The sequence below is a fragment of the Urocitellus parryii genome, chromosome 4 (genome assembly GCF_045843805.1).
Source record: "Urocitellus parryii isolate mUroPar1 chromosome 4, mUroPar1.hap1, whole genome shotgun sequence".
Lineage (NCBI taxonomy): Eukaryota > Metazoa > Chordata > Mammalia > Rodentia > Sciuridae > Urocitellus > Urocitellus parryii.
Genome location: NC_135534.1, coordinates 55,204,331 through 55,221,626, shown reverse-complemented (window position 1 = coordinate 55,221,626; position 17,296 = coordinate 55,204,331). Strand labels below are relative to the sequence as shown.

The window sequence follows — 17,296 nt, the reverse complement described above, 5'->3', positions numbered from 1 at the left end:
TATCTAATCCTTATAAAATATATTTTTTGTTGCTTTTTATGGCTTCTCTGCCTGTTTATTCTACATTCATAGAAGCGTGTTTCTCTGTGGGTGTGGGGAGGCTATGAGGGCTGGCAGGCTGGGACAGAGCCCTCCTGGAAGGGGAGAAAATCCTTGCTCTCTGGAGACCCAAGCTCAGGAACCAATACTGTCTGGCTTTTTGACCTTGGGCAAGACACTTAGCATTTCTCTCATCCTTAAAATATGGCAACAGTAATAATCACAGTGGCTGACCTGGCTGGCTTCCTGGCAAGGGCTGGAGATGAGAGGAGAGAAACTGACCAGCCTGGATAATACCAAGTGCACCTCAAACTACTCCACAAAATAGAAATGGAACTTATTTATTAGTAGTTCTAATTGTGTGTGTTTGTGAGTGTGTGTGTGTGTGTGTGTGTGAGAGAGAGAGAGAGAGAGAGAGAGAGAGATTGATTGTGTGTGGTACTGAGGATCAAATCAAACCCAGGGCTTTATGCATAGTAGGCAAGCGCTCCACCACTGAGTTACATCCCCAGCCCTTTTTTATTTTCAGACGTGCTCTCACTAAATTGGCCAGGCTGGCCTCCAACTTGTGGTCCCCTGTCTCAGCCTCCCCCATAGCCTCCCAAGTTACAGGAGTTAACTGCCATGACTATCTTAGGGTTTTCTATATACAAGATCTTTCCACCTGCAAGTAATTTCTTCTTTCTTTCTCACCTGGATATTAAATATTTTTCTTGCCTAATTTCTGTGGCTGAAACTTTTAATAAATATAAGATTTTTCATTAATGCCCTTCATAAGGTTGAGGAAATTACCTTTTATCTCTGTGTGTGTCTTTTTTAATTATGGAAAGGTATTAGATTTTGTCAAATGCTTTTTCTGCACCAAATGATCATGTATGATATTTTTCTTCCACTATTAATGTGGTGTACTACAAATTGACATTTTCTCCAAGTTTTAGTGTTTAATAATTAATAGCTTGACTGACCAGGTCCAAGACACAAAGATATACACTATGTTCAAGAAACTGGGGGGAAATTACTCTAAAAACTATGTGACAAGAATGGGCATTATAATATAAAACCTTTCAACACATAGTAGTTAGCTGCAGGAAACCATGTTTAGCTTAGGAAAATGGTATTCCAAATTTCAGTGTAAACTACTAGCAAACTTCAATTCCTTTGTGTGGCAACTATCATTTCTGTTTTCAAACTCTTTCACTCCAGCCTGCTTTTTAAGGTCTGGAGTAGTTTTTTCCCAATCACAAGTGTGATTACCAATAGTGTCGATTCTTACAATGATCTGATGAGACACGGTCTGACATGTATCTTGCATTCATTGCACCACCAAGGTGATCCTGCATGATGCTGGAGTCAGTCTTGGCCATCTCCCCAGATTTCCAGTTTGGTAATGATGTCTCAGACTATCACCTATAAAACATCTTTTGGGGGGAATGTACTAGGGATTTAACCAGGGGATGATTTATCTATCACTGAGATTTGTCCCCAGTCCTATTTATTTTTTATTGAGTCTCAGGGTCTCACTAAGTTGCTGAGGACCTGACTAAGTTGCTGAGCCTGGCCTCAAAATTATGGTCTTCCTGTCTCAGCCTCCAGAGTTGCTGGAATTATAGACACGTGCCACCATGCCCAGCTATACTCTACTTTTAAATGTTGAATCGTTTTTGCATTTCTTGGATAAATCCCAGTGGCAATGATACATAATTTTTTTTTATTGGTTGTTGACAACATTACAAAGCTCTTGACATATCATATTTCATACATTAGATTGAAGAGGGTTATGAACTCCCAATTTTTACCCCAAATGCAGATTGCAGAATCACATCGGTTACACATCCACATTTTTACATAATGCCCTATTAGTAACTGTTGTATTCTGCTACCTTTCCTATCCCCTACTATCCCCGCTCCCCTCCCCTCCCATCTTCTCTCTCTACCCCATCTACTGTAATTCATTTCTCTCCTTGTTTATTTTCCCATTGATACATAATATTTTTAATATGCTGCTGAATTTAGGTTGTTAAGTTTTTTTAAAAAATATTTATTTTTTAGTTGTAGTTGAACACAATACCTTTATTTCATTAATTTATTTTTTTGTGATGCTGAGGATCGAACCTAAGGGCCTCACACATGATAGGCAAGTACTGTACCACTGAGCCACAATCACAGCCCCAGTTTTTAGGTTTTTTTAAAAAAACATTTCTGTATTTAATACTCATAAAGGGAATTAGTCTTAGTTTTCCCCTGTGATGTCTTTGTTTGGCTTTGGTATCAGGGTAATATTGGTCCTGTAAAGTGAGTTGGGAATTGTTCCTTCCTCTTCTACTTCTTGGTAGAGTTTGAGAAGGAGTAATGTCTATTTAAAGTTTTGGTAGAATTTACCAGGGATCCCATAGTTTTCTTTAGAAGAGTCTACTAGTTTGTCAATCTTGTTGATTTTCCCCTTTACTACCTTTAGCTGTTTTAGACTAGATTCTAATTAGTTATTGGTTTTTAAAAATTTAAGTGCAATTCTAGTATCGGTTCTATTGACATTATGAAATACTGCCTCTTGCAAGAATTTCACTTTGTAATATATTGTCATTGCAAAAATATTTTATGTGGCAGCTGAGATTGGTGGGAAAGGAAGATGCTAGTGTGTTATTGTTTTTCTTTGTTTCTTTGTTATTAATAATTTGGGGGTTTTTTAGGTTTACACTAGTGTGTATTTTGACATATTATACATACATGGAGTGTAACTCCCCATTCTGGTAGTTGTACATGATGTGGAGTTTCACTGGTGGTGTGTTTATATATGAACATTGGAAAGTCATGTTCAATTCATTCCACAGTCTTTCCTTTTCCCATTCTCCCTCTCTTCCCTTCATTATCCTTTGTGTGTTAGCACAAAGTGCAATGAACTTCTATTCTTCCCTCCCTTATCCCTCTTATTGTGTGTTAGATTCTGTATATCAGAGGGAACATTCAGCCTTTGGTTTTCTGGGACTGGCTTATTGTATTTTTGCATTGAAAAAAATTTATATTTTTAAATTGTAGATGGACACAATACCTTTATTTTATTTTTTTAATAAGGTGTTGATGATCAAACCCAGTGCCTCACTCATACTAGGCGGTGCTCTGCCACTGAACTACAGCTCCAGCCCCTTGCTTTGTTTTTTTGAGGTCGGGTTTCACTATACTATTCTGGCTGGCCTCGAATTTGTGGTCTTCCTGCCTGAGCCACTGAGTAGCTGGGATAACAGGCCTATGCCACCATGCTTGGCTCAAGATGCCAGTTTTAAATGAAAGAAGATGACGCAGCAAGGGTTCCAACATTCCCTTTGAAGGCTCTCACTGGGAATGACCTATCTCCAACTAGGCCCCATCTCTTACAGGTTCCACTACCTCCCAATAAACCCTGAGCTGGGGACAAAGGCTTTTAACACATGGGCCTTTCAGAAACATTCCAGATCCAAACTATAGTACCAATAATGAATTTTCCAGTCTACGAATATGGTATATCTCTCCATTTTGTATAGCCTCTTTAATTATTCTCAGTCATCTCTTGTACATCTCTTGTTAGATATATTTAACAATATTTTATTTATTCCTTTCTGGTCTATTTCAACTTCCTTCTATTCACTTGGATTTAGGTCTTCTAGCTTCTTGAAGTTGATAACTTAAAATTACTGATCTTAGATTTTTCTTCCATTCTATAATAAACATTTAAGATCTTCTTAATACTGCTTTTACTATTTTCCTTAAGTTTGATGTTAGATTTTATTTTTATTCAGTTAGAATAATTTTTTAGTTTTCTTTTTAATTCTTCTTTTTCCTATAGGTTATTTACAAGTATGTTAATTTCCAAATATATACAGAATATCCCAGATTTGTTGATTTGTAACTTAATTTCATTGTAACTGGAGAACATACTATGCATTAGTTCTATTCTTTTATATTTACTGAGACTCATCATGAAGTAGAATATATATATATGGCCCATCATAAAAAATGTTACTGACTGAAAGAATATTTTGATTCTCCCTCTAAAGTTTATTGCCAAAAATCTTTACCAGAGTGCTTTGTTTCTAAAGATGGAAATTATTTATAAATCAGTTATGTAGTATCATTTTAACCTTATTAATTCCAGCCCATTATTTTGAAACATATATGTCATGTTATCTGAATCTAAGAAGGGGCACGCTTATCATTTCAAAACATTTCTTCAGCCTCTTTATATTGTTATTGCAACATTTGTATGGTCAAAAAACAAAAAGGCATGATTTTTCTTCAAGAGTACTTTAAACAATTTTCATTCCAAAAGAGTTACAGTTTAAAAAAAATAAGGCAACAACAAATGCAGGAGTGTAAATAAACAGAATTATAAATTATAAAATTATCAGACCCTATTTTCCTACCTGGGAATAAAAAACTTCCATACATGTCAAGGGCCAATATAGAAGAAAAGAATAAATTTTAAAAATTGTTTTCAAAATACTTCTAAATGATTTAACAAAAAGGATCATGCATGGCTTTTAGATACTTTCAGAATTAGGTGGAAATTCTGATTCTTCCCTGTGTTATTAGAAAAATTTCTTACTTTCCCTGACCCTGAGTTTTCTCATTTGTAATACAAAGATTGTAAAAAATTTACATTTCATTATTGTTCTGAGAATTGGAGACAATGAATGCAAAGTATTTGGGATGGAATACATTTTCAACATTGGTAGATAATATTTTTATTACATATTTATGAGAATTTGCAGATAATCATTAAATTTTTATGACATTCATAAATGTCTGTGTAAGTTAGACATTTTTCATTATATATTTAATTATATACCATTAAAGAAGTCTTTCTTTTGATAAGTTAGATAATTTCATTAGTTCACATTTCTTTAGTATATTTCTCATGTAACAATTTCTTTTTTATTATTTGTTCTTTTAAGATATACATGACAGTAGACTGTATTTTGGCATGCTGTACGTATATGGAATATAACTTCTAATTAGGATCCTATCCTGTGGTTGTACATGATGTAGAGTTGCCCTAGTCATGTTCATATACAAGGATGGGAAAGTTATGTCTGATTAATTCTATTGTCTTCTATTCTCCTCTACCTTCCCTTCCCTTCATTTCCCTTTGTCTAATCCAATGAACTTCTATTTTTCCCCTCCATACCCTCCCTTGTTGTGGGTTAACATTCACATATCAGAGAGAACATTCAGCCTTTGGTTTTAGGGGACTGGTTTATTTCACTTAGCATGATAGTCTCCAGTTCTAGATATTTACCAGCAAATGCCATAATTTCATTCTTCTTTATGGCTGAATAATATTCCATTGTGTATATGTACCACATTTTCTTTATCCATTCATCTACTGAAGGGCATTTAGGTTGGTTCCATAGCTTAGCTATTGTAAACTGACCTGCTATAAGCACATCATTGATGTGGCTCTGTCACTGTACTATGTATAAACCAAAGAGTGGGATAACTGGGTCAAACAGTGGTCCCAGTGCAAGTTTTCTAAGGAGTCTCCATACTGCTTTCCATAATGGTTGCACCAATTTACAGTCCCACCAGCAATGTATGAGTGTACCTTTTCCCCACATCCTTGCCAACATTTATTGTTACTTGTATTCTTTACAATTGCCATTCTGACTAGAGTGAGATGGAATCTCAGTGTAGTTTTAATTTGCATTTGTCTAACTGCTAGAGATGTTGAACATACAGATTTAATACAATTCCTCCTAAAATTCCAATGAGGTTCTTCTAAGAAACAGAAAAAGCAGTCATGAAATCATTTGAAAAAATAAGAGGCCTAGAATTGCCAGAGCAGTCCTCAGCAAAAAAAAAAAAAAAATGTGAAGCAGGAGACACCACAATACCAGACCTTAATTACACTACAGAGCCACAGTAACAAAAACAGTGTGGTGTTGGTACCTACACAGTCATGAATGGAACAGAATGGAAGACATAGAGACATATCCCCATAAATACAGTTATCTCATACTAGACAAAGGCACCATAAACATACATTAGAGAAAAGATAACCCCTTCAACAAATTGTGCTGGGAAAACTGAAATTCCACATGTAGTAGAAAGAATTTGAACTCCTTTCTCTCACCCTGCACAAAACTCAACTCAAAGTGAATCAAGAAACTAGGCATTAGACCAGAGACCCTGCACTTACTAGAAGAAAAAGTAAGCCCAACTCTCGATCCTATCAGCTTAGGAACCGATTTCCTCAATAAGATTCCTAAAGCACAAGAAGTAAAATCAAGAATCAATAAATGGGATGATATCAAACTAAAAAGCTTCTTCACAGCAAAGGAAACAATCAAGAACTTGGAGAGCCTACAGAATGGGAGAAAATCTTTACCACCTGCACACCAGATACAGCATTAATCTTCAGGATACATAAAAGAACTCAAAAAACTTAACACCACAGAACAAATAATCCAATCAATAAATGGGCAAAGGAATTGAACAAGCACTTCACCAAAGAAGAAATACAAATGGTCAAAAAATATATGAAAAAAAATGTTCATATATAACAATTTCTGAATATATCACTAAATATCACTTTTAAAAAGCACTCTTCTGCTATTGTAATTTAAACATACTTCAAATTGATCACTGTTTATTTTAAACCATAGGAAGTTGCTGATATTTAGTGATTCTGACATATTAAAAACAGCAATATCACATAGTCCAAATTAATACATTAGTACATACTTTATAAGGGATAAAACCTAAGGAACTAATAAAAACCAAGGCATGAACTTTGGCTCACACTGCATAGATGGAGTCCATTCAAAGCCTTTCCCTATTTATTGCAACAGCAGTTATTACCTGAAAATATATTGTATATTTCACTTATTTTTAAACAAATATTTCTGTAAGGCAGACACATATTTGGTATACTAATAACAAAGCTGGGTATAATACAAGAAGAGTTAATTTGCAATTTTAGATGCCATAGCAAAATGGTTCCTGAATGAGAAAATGACTATGGATTAAAGGCCTGAAAAAATTGAGAGACCTAGCTATATGGCTATCTGGGGAAAGAAGCAAAACTGGAACCTCCACTATAAGCTCCATGAATGAAAGGACTTTGTTCTGTTTACTGCTGGGTCTAGCATATAAAACAGTGCCTAGTATAGTGTAGGTGCTCAGTAAAAATATCTACTGAAAATATGAATATTTAATGCATATAAAAATGTGTTAATGCTCATTACACATACAGGGTTTTTTTTTAACCACAAACGGTAGCAACACCATTATACACCTTCTTTTTTCCATGCGATATGCTTTAGTGATTGTTCCTAGTCAGTTACTACCAAATACAATGTTGCAATAGGATTTATAATTTCTTTGCAATACCAATTTTCTATGTTATAGTATAAATTCCATGGCAAGAAGATAAAGTCTACCTCCTTGAGAAGCAACCCCAGATTACAGTATCATAAGTGATATACAATATCTGATTCATATTCAAATAATTAATGGAAGGTATGAATGACATATTGAATGAATCAGTCAATGAATGAAAGAATCAGTAGCAAAAGCACAAAGCAACAAAAACAGAAAATAGTTTTAGGAAAGAGTACAGGGTTTGATTAAGTGACTCCACAATATATAGTGTAACAATACAGTATAGTTGGGCATAATTCTGTAGGTTATGGAGAAACAGCTATGATTTAGGGGAATGATCTGAGATTTGATATATTATTTGGGATAGTGAGAGCTACTATTAGTGGGATAAGGGAAAGGATTTAAAATTTTCTGGATGCAAGAGTTATTGAAACTTTTATACTAAAACTTAGTTTCTCTCTTTTTACAAAAGGAGTTCTATTAAAGTGATAAGCAATAAATTTCCCCTTCAAAAAGGGTTACAGGTAGAACAGAACTTAATCAGTTATCAAATTTGATTTTGTTGCTACTTCTATGATTTAAAAAAAATACAGTAAAGTGTCAGTTTAATCAACCCTTAATGATCCAGCCTAATCAGTAATCAACAACTTGGCTTCAAAGAATATCATGTGATCTATGTCTTATTATTATTCAGAAGTTACCACTATTAATCTGTAGATTTCAAAAAGCAATAATTTAAGGAAAAAATGAAACCAAGCCACATAATATTTTCTTCAAGTTGCAATAAAAATCATGCCAAAAAAAACTGAGTAAATTCTAAATCAATAAATTATCTTTTTTTGTTTTGTTTTAGTATTGGAGATTTGACCCAGGGGTGCTTTATCACTGAGTCATATCAGCCCTTTTTATTTTTTTATTTTGAGACAGGATCTCACTAAGTTGCTTAGGACCTTGCTAAGTTGCTGAGGCTGACCTTGTACTTGTGATCCTCCTGCCTTAGCCTCCTAAGTCACTGGGACTACAGTCAACACACTTGGCTTCAATAAATTGTCTTAAAATTAAAACCTCAAAAAAGTAACTATTTGAAGTTGTAGAAAGTTACAAGAAAAAAATAAGAGATGGGTTATCAAGGATATACTCAATTTATTTAGATGTTAACATTCAATTTATAGTATCAAGCTTCTGTATATGCAATGCTTAGAAATGGATATTATCCCATAATTTCATGAAGCCTAAGAAAATTAACTATAATTGGCACTTAGGAAATTTATTTCTGATTTTGTTTCAGCATCTTCTAAAATCCCCAGATATACATTTTCCATGTGAGTAGGTGGGAAGGTTTAAAACTGCACTGTGGTGTAGTAACAGTTTTTCCTCCTGGAAGCCTCCCTGGAGCTACTAAGGATATGCCAGGTCACTCACTCTGGAAGTGACCTTCTCTTTACCTCACACCACTGGCTAAACAGCCTTATGATTGCTTTTTAAAATACATTCCTCACTTGACTACAAGTTTCACAAAGGTCCACTCAAGATACAGTTTGACTCTCATTTTATTTCTCATACTTCTTTCAATACCTTATATAATGCGATAAATGGTATTATGATACTAATGTCAAGGATTATAATTTACTAGGGACTTCCAACATCTTTATTAAATCATCTCCTAACTTTTTCTCCACTTTTATCTAAATGTAGTTATTTCCAAAGACCCTATACTGGGTCTCTTCTATAGCTATGTTGTGTTTATGTGTCTTTTCTTTTTCAACATTCCTAATTAAATGATTAGAATTAAATGATTTAGACTTAAATGATTAATTTAATTTTTACAATAATGGTATGGATATGTTTTTATCCCCACTTTACAGATGAGGAAATTGAAACTTGGAAAAGTTAAAGAGTTGTTAATTGACAAAAATCTTTATATAAATCCTGACTTTGTGAGTTAACAGTTCTGTAATTTCTCCAAGGACTTAAAACTGGGCCATAGTATACTCTGTTGCCTTTCTAATATTCTATTATGTTCAATGAATTATTTCTCTTATAAAGTTAGAAGTGAATCACTTAATTTTTAAAGCACCTTGAACACTGCACAGCAGATGGTTAAACCATTAAATAAGTTCTAATTTCTTCAGAAAATTAACACCACAAGTTCACTTTTTTAATGCACCATATAAGTGAGCTACTGTATTTCATTTATTTGGTTCCTGAAATGTCTCTAAGAAACCAACATAATTAGCTATCTAATTAAACAAAAGTTCTGCCTTTTGATCACTGATATATTTTTAATGGTTAAAAATAATTAAATATTATATTCCAATAAAGAAATATTAACTTCATTTCAAATTTGATAAATATACTATCTGTGTTGTATGGTAAAGATAATAAAGATTTACTACTTACCACTGATTGTCTTAGGCTTTTTAGCAATATATTCTTTCCATTTTCTTGAACTAAGTTGGTTGGGAGGTGGAATAAGTATGTTACTAATTGTGCATGGCAATACAAAAAGAGCACCAACCTGGAAAAGCAGAACATATATTTATTGATTGCAGACTGGAATCCACTCTTCAAAGAGTGTCATATAACAACTTTCTCCTCATATTTCACCTATTTAACATGTATTTCTCCATCAACAACTTCACTGCAAAAAGTTAAAAAAATAATGTCCCACTGTCTAAAAAAAAAAAAAAAAGAAGAAGAAGAAAGCAAAATAGGGAAAGGCATTCAAAACCTTGATCCTCCCTTTTCCACTTAGGTATACATCTCTGAAAACCTTGTTATTCATACTGTTTATTTTATATTCAGATGTGGGTAGAATTTCTTTGTGTATCTGCAAAATAATGAGAGACTGAGAGTTCTAGCACTACAAAATATGTCTTACTTATCCAACCATAATTTTAGAACTTTGGATGGATTGTTGTTCTGGCTTCAAAATTACAATACATCTAAAAGCAATACAGCAACTTTTGTTCCCAGAAATCAGATATTTAATGCTAATAGGTAAAAACCTCAGAGAAGATAATGAATTGTATCCTAGAAAACATACAGCGTTCTCAGACATATTTCTGAGCAAAGTCAACCTATTCATTGTTGTATTCCCAGGGTTGGGCATACAGATGCTTTTTAAGTATTTGCTAAAAAAAAAATCATAATAACTTAGGTAAATTGCTTGATAAAGGACTAAATAAAACAAATTACAATTCTAAAAGCTATTTTAGAAACGCAGCTACATCAATCAGCACATCCCAGTAAAAAACGCTATTAAAGAAAAAAAAACAATTTTGGAAAAATTTAGGCAAGGCATTAGTCAAAAATGCAAAATTACACCTAATTGATCTAAATGGATGAATTGGTTATATAAGATATGTGACAATTTGATTTGGTTTTTTTTTAAATGCCATATGAACTTACTGTTATCTATTTTCATAATCCTACATTTGTAATTTTTCTTTAAAATGTGCAAATATTCACGGCAGGGACAAAACCAAAGTACATTAAAATTTATTTATATAAATAATGATTTTTAAAAGCAACTTTTCAAACAATACAAACATTTAGGGGAGGTATACTCTTCTTCAGATTATTTTTCTCATCTTTAAACTACATATTAAGAATGGAACTATTACACATTAGGGTGACTACATATGTAACTAAAGTACACTTCAAAAAACTAATTTTGAACATTATGCCATAAAGAAATGATAAATGTTTAAAAAGGTATATATGTTTAGATTGGGCAGGGGGGTTGTTTTGTTTTTGCAATGTTGAGACTTGAAACCAGGGATGCTCTACCACTGAGCTATATCCCCAGCCTCTTTTTTTTTTTTTTTTTTTTTTTTTTTTAATTTTGAGACAGGGTCTCACTAATTCGTCAAGGCTAGTCTTGAACTTTTGACCCTCCTGCCTCAGACTCCTCAGTAAACTGCAGGGATTACAGGCTGTGGTACTACTATGCCTGGCTCAATTAGTACTTTAATGTGCTAATATGTTACTATTTACTATTTTTACTTATGCATTCTTATTTAACAGGAATAAAAATAAATATTTTAGGAACACATTAGAAAGGTAAAAATAAATATGCTTTTTGTCTTTACTAAGGTAACTAGCCATCTTTTTACATCAAATAGAATTTACATAGTCAAGTGTTAGTAATTAAGATTAAAATATTTAGACACAGAACATAATCAAATATAAAAGATACATCTAATTTCCCAAACAGTAAATCCTAATTCTTTCTTGCATAAATAAGACTTCATAGCCCAGAATATATGACAAGACTGTATGGTCCAAAAGGTCAGGGAGGCTGTAATGTGAATATGCCATATCAGGCATAGCTACAGTTTTCTCAACAACTTAGGGATGCTAAATGCAGTTCAATTAGTACCTCATAGCTCCATATAAACGTGTCATGACCCAGCAAATAAAGAATTGGTCACTCTTTTGAGATGCCCTAATTTTTATTAAACATTTGCTACAAAAATAAAAATAAACATCTAAATCTCACAAGATTTAATTCCCTACCAAATAAATATGTCAGCTGTCTATACTTCATTCATAATGAACTTGGTCTCTGACAGCTTGTTCTCACCCATATACTAATCATTAAATAGCTCTAAGAGATCTGAGTGTGATCCTTTTAGGGGCTCATTTTATCTCCAGAATTTAAAGGTCAAGCAACATTTCGAAACTGTAATTCCATCATTTCAGGAGGTTCTCCCTAACAAGCAGTCACTACAGAAATCACACTTACAGCTTTGGAAATTCCTCCCTATGAAAAACATATCCCCTGGCCATAAGATTAGTGTATGTCAGATTCTAAATAATCCTAATCTTCCCTTTTCCTAAACTAAGAAAATGCAATTTACTCAAAGAAGCTTTCATTTATATTTAAGGGCTAATCAGATGGAAAGATAAATAAGCTCAGACAGACATTTACTGAGTTATCACATAAACCATTAGAACTTATGCAACATGAAAGCTTCCCAAGCTATCTAATTGTCTCCAATACCTAACAAATAACTGGCACACAATAGGCAGTGTAAAAAAAAAGAAAAACATCTATTTTTTTTTCAAAAATGTAAATGCAAATTATGACTCAATGTTAAAGAAAAACAAAGTGCTTAAAATTTAGAAATCTGTTATCTAAAGTACATAATATGCTTCCAAATATTATCACTTTTGTTTCATTAAAGTGAGAACCGATTTATAAGGTCCTATGTACTGATAAAGTATGTCCTAACATTTCATAGCTATAGTTCAAGAAAGCAATAAAAATGACAATCTAATATAAGAAATTTAAAACAAAACAACTGAAAATTTGATAATAAATAATAATAGTTTAGCTTGCACCTAAAATTAGTGTTGCCTATCTCCAATAACTATTTCAGTATCATTTTATATGTGTATTAAACAAATTATAGATATGTTTCTGACTATTACTTGAAATATTCATACAAAGACCAGTTCATCAAATAAATACTTTGATACATTATTCAAAACATTATTAAATTTATAGGAAAATGAGGCTGGAAGTCAAAAATTAAGTTATCATATAGTCAAGCATCTTTTTTCCCATATTTTTTATTGGTGCATTATAGTTGTTACATATTCATACATGCACACACTATAACAACATACTTCGGCCTGTATCATTCCCCAGTATTTCTAGTCAAGCATCTTAAATCCAAAATCATATATTTTTTTTTACTGTATCAATTTTCTAAGGCAATTATAATCAAGATTTGATTATAATACCATGGGGAAAAATGTTATAATTACAATAATCAGTTTCTCCCTTCAGGAGTGTTTGCTATAGTCTATTTGTTGTTAAAATGATAAGAAAATGTTATGCATATATGGTCAATAGCTTGTGCATTAAAAATCATTTTCATAGAAACATAATAGTTGGATAAATAACCAGAAACAAATCCAAACTTTTTTTTTCTTCTTAAAAATTGTACTTTCACTTTAGATACATAATTCCACTTAGAATTCTTTATATTATAGTTTTAAAAAGATTAAAAATATACCAACTCTAGTATATCATTATGTGTATATATATATATATACATAGAAATATACACATATTTATATTAAAGTAGTTAATTTTAAAAAGGTTAAAAATATACCAACTCTAGCACTTCATTATATGTATGTGAGTCTGTGTGTGTGCCTGTGTGTGTGTGCAGAGAAAGAGATGCACACATATCTATATTAAAATTGCTTAAATTTACTTGATATCATTGGAATTAAGGAAAAACTGAAATTTACAAATAATAATTCAGTGAAGTTTTAAAACTTTTCCTCACTTCGACCCCTGTCCTACCATAAAAAAGATAATATAGTAAATGTGAGTGTCTTCCACAGAATTGAAATGAGATGTTGCCTTAAAGAGTAGGTTAACAATAATGCATTCTAAAATTTTGAAATTTTATAACAATTGCCAGTTATGAAGTTTCTTTCTGAAATTTCTTCTAAAATCAAAATATCACTTTGGCTGCAAAGTATATTACTGTGAAAAGTCCAAATTTTTTTAACATGAATTAGGGACAAAATTATGTTCTTACATTAAAAAAAAAGTTATCAAGCAAAAATAGATTAACAAGCTATATTAATTTTTATTACACATCCTAAAATGTTAAGTATAAAAACCAAGCACCATAAAAATTCTCTACTATACCTTGCCACACAGAGAAGAAATCTGCTCCAACAGCAACATGGAATTCTGCTTGGTGTTATTTCCTGTCAATCCTCTGTACCACAGAGTTAAAGAAATGAGGGAATAGTAACTGTGAAATAATTCTACTCTATAAAATAAGTTTGATTATTTCAACTCTACCCCAAGTTGTTTAAATTCATTTATTAAAAATTCCTACTACAGAAATTAACAATTACTCCTTTCTTTAAAGACTGTTTTTCAGATAATTTGTTCTGAATATTTTTACTATAAACTAAGAACAAGAAATTTATATATTCTGCTAGCATGTATTTTAAAAATAAAATCAATTAAAAACAAGAAATTTGTAAAAATTTGTGAATAAAAATGTAAGAACACAGCTAGTATTCCGTACCTAATCAATAATTTTTATATACAATATCCATTTCTTAAGTATATTTCTAAAAATTCTTAGAATTTCTATTATTATTTAATATTTTTATTTGTGAATATATGTGATAGCATATGTATTTTTCTAAGTGTATACAAAGATACATCAGCCAACTAGTGTTTATACATCAATCATGTCAAAAATGGCAGGAAGAAAACTTGAACATTTCAAGAATATATAAATTCGTCTGCTTTTCCCCACGTATTGATAACGTTCTTCCCTCTTCCCTACCTAATAAGTAATGAGTAGCAAAACTAGGAATCCTCTGCCTTTTCTGGAATCATGAATACAGTACTTAAGGATTTTCTTTTTCAAGTTGTAGAACTTTTCTTAAAACCAGGAAAATGAAAAAAATATATTGCATATTATTAGGAAAAAAAGTTCTAATGTTTAAATGTGGGGGGTGGAACCATAAAAACAATTTAAATTGTGCTTTTCAAACCATTTGGGTGCCGATAACTTTTTGCATGTGAGATCTGGAAAGTCAACATTTAGAACAGCCAGCTGCTCTGGCTAAAGTAGGAGAGGGCCAAGAGCCTTGTCCACTCAACTTATCTTCCAATACCACTACTCAGGAAAGCTTTCTCTTAATCCCCAGATTTTCAATGGAAAACATTTTAAAAACCACTGGCAAAAAGCAAGGATCAAACATGAGACAAATATGTCAAATGCTACCTAGCTTCTGACCAAACAGGTGCTAAGAGATAAAAGCAACATTGGTAACACATTATATCTGAAAGTACCTCCCTCAGTCACAAAGCCAGGCAGGGAGGTACTGACTACCTGGTTCTATACAATCATGCATGTAAAAATGAATAAAAATTTTTAACAACTACCCATTGTGTAACTACTCATTACTATTCAAACTATTACCCAATCTTGAGTTACTCTTCCTCTATGAAACTTGCTTCTCTTTCCTTGTTATCTCAATCAATGGCATCTATATCAACATAGGGAATCATCCAATTCTTATCCAGCCTCCTCACTTTACAAGCATGTAGCAGATCATGATATTCTGTTTTACAATCTTAATACATTCTATACTTTAACCTGGCTCTCCATTGCAAAAGTTACTTTGTTAGATCAAGCTCCACAGTTTTCCAAAATACTAAAAGTAGATCTAAAATTTATTTCCAGACAGGTGTAGTGGTTCAACTTATGAGGCTAAGAGAGGAGGATCCAAAGTTCTAGGTCAGCCTTGGCAACTTAGTGAGGCCTAAAGAACTTAGTGAAATCCTGTGTTAAAATTAAATAAATAAATAGGGCTGGGGATGTGGCTTAGTGGTTAAGAACCTCTGAGTTTGATCCCAGGTATCAAAATAATAATAATAATAATAATAGTAAAGTCGATTTCTGATTAAACTGCCCCCTGGTTTATAATCCTTCTATGGTTCCTCATCATCTTTAGAACAAAATTTAACTCCTAAATATGGCAGAGGAGGTCTTTTAGGATTTGATCAATCTGAAAAGGCTCTCCAGCCTGATCTTTTAAAACCCCCCATCAAAACCAAACTAACAAAAACAACAACAAAAAATTAAAAAACTACAAATAAAAACCACATTATTTGGTACTGCCAGATGACAAACAGCTGGGTAAGGTTCTCTGATGCCCTCATTTCTGTTATCTTTCTGTAGAAAGGAATCTGAAAGAAAATAACGAAAATTTTGGCAGGGGCTAACAAAATAAAATGCCATTCATTTTACAATGTTTGAGTGGCTACTATGTATTATAATTTACAGCATTTATAGATTTCATCAGCAGAAAAACAGAAGTCATGGAAATGCATCCTGAATTTAAAAAAAGAGAAGTGGTTTTTGATTTTGTTTTGTTTTGTTTTTGTGGCACTGGGGTTTGATCCCAAGGATGCTCTATCACTAAGCTACAATCCCAGCCTTTTATTTTTTTTATTTTGATACAGGGTCTACCTTAGTTGCCCAGGGTGATGAACTTGTGATGCTCCTGTCTCAGACTCCTGAGTTGCTGGGATTACAGACATAGACCACCATGACCTGCAGGTAGTTATTTTTAGGAAGTATTAAACATTAAGTAAAATAATAACAAAAGTAACCAAACATACACAATATGTATGTGGGGTGTTTGGACAGAGTATGGGAAAGACAGAGTTTCAGTTAATGTTACTCTGTGTGAGAGAGCAGATCTGGCCTGTATTCAGGCACAGAACAGTATAACTGCATTGAAGAAACTTCTGTATTACTTCTATAACCCTACCAACAGAAAATAATAAACACTGAATGAAAACAAAAGTGCTTGTCTAGAGAGAAAGATTTCTGATTGGAAAAATACAGAATTCAGGACATGAACAAAGAAGAATTTCCTTTTCCTTCCCTAGCACTTCAACAATGAGGAGTCCTACTTGTGCGTCACCACTAAAGCACTGAGTACAATGAAATAAAAATAAACATATACTAAATGTTTACACCAGAATATCCAACACATAGAAAATGTAATCTTAAATGAACCCACAAGTGAAAGGATACAACTCAAATTCAATGTCTGACACATAGCAGGAGGGTAGATCTGATAATTGTACCATCTGAACAAATTCTAAAGCAGGGCCATAGTAATGGAAAAACCTAGAAAAGAAATTCGAATTGCTAATACTATAAATACTATGAAGAAAATAAAAGTAAACAAATTAGTGATTTGGAGTTTAAAACTTTACAAAATAGATATTAAAAAGCAACTTTTTAAAAAAAGATTGGCAACCCAAATGTAATCCTCTATAACAGACAAGAATTTCTTCCATTTCAATTCTATATTTCAAAGTAGACAGACA

The 17,296-nt window shown here is 32.6% G+C and overlaps 1 long non-coding RNA gene across 1 annotated transcript; it reads right to left on the bottom strand.

Moving 5' to 3' along the window:
- Positions 1-9,834: 9,834 nt before the first annotated feature.
- LOC144254373 (uncharacterized) lies at positions 9,835-17,073 on the bottom strand. The gene is made up of 3 exons (XR_013343480.1): positions 16,998-17,073; positions 14,072-14,144; positions 9,835-9,910 (listed from the first exon to the last, which is right to left on the bottom strand). It is a non-coding gene; the product is annotated as an uncharacterized LOC144254373 (long non-coding RNA).
- Positions 17,074-17,296: the final 223 nt, after the last annotated feature.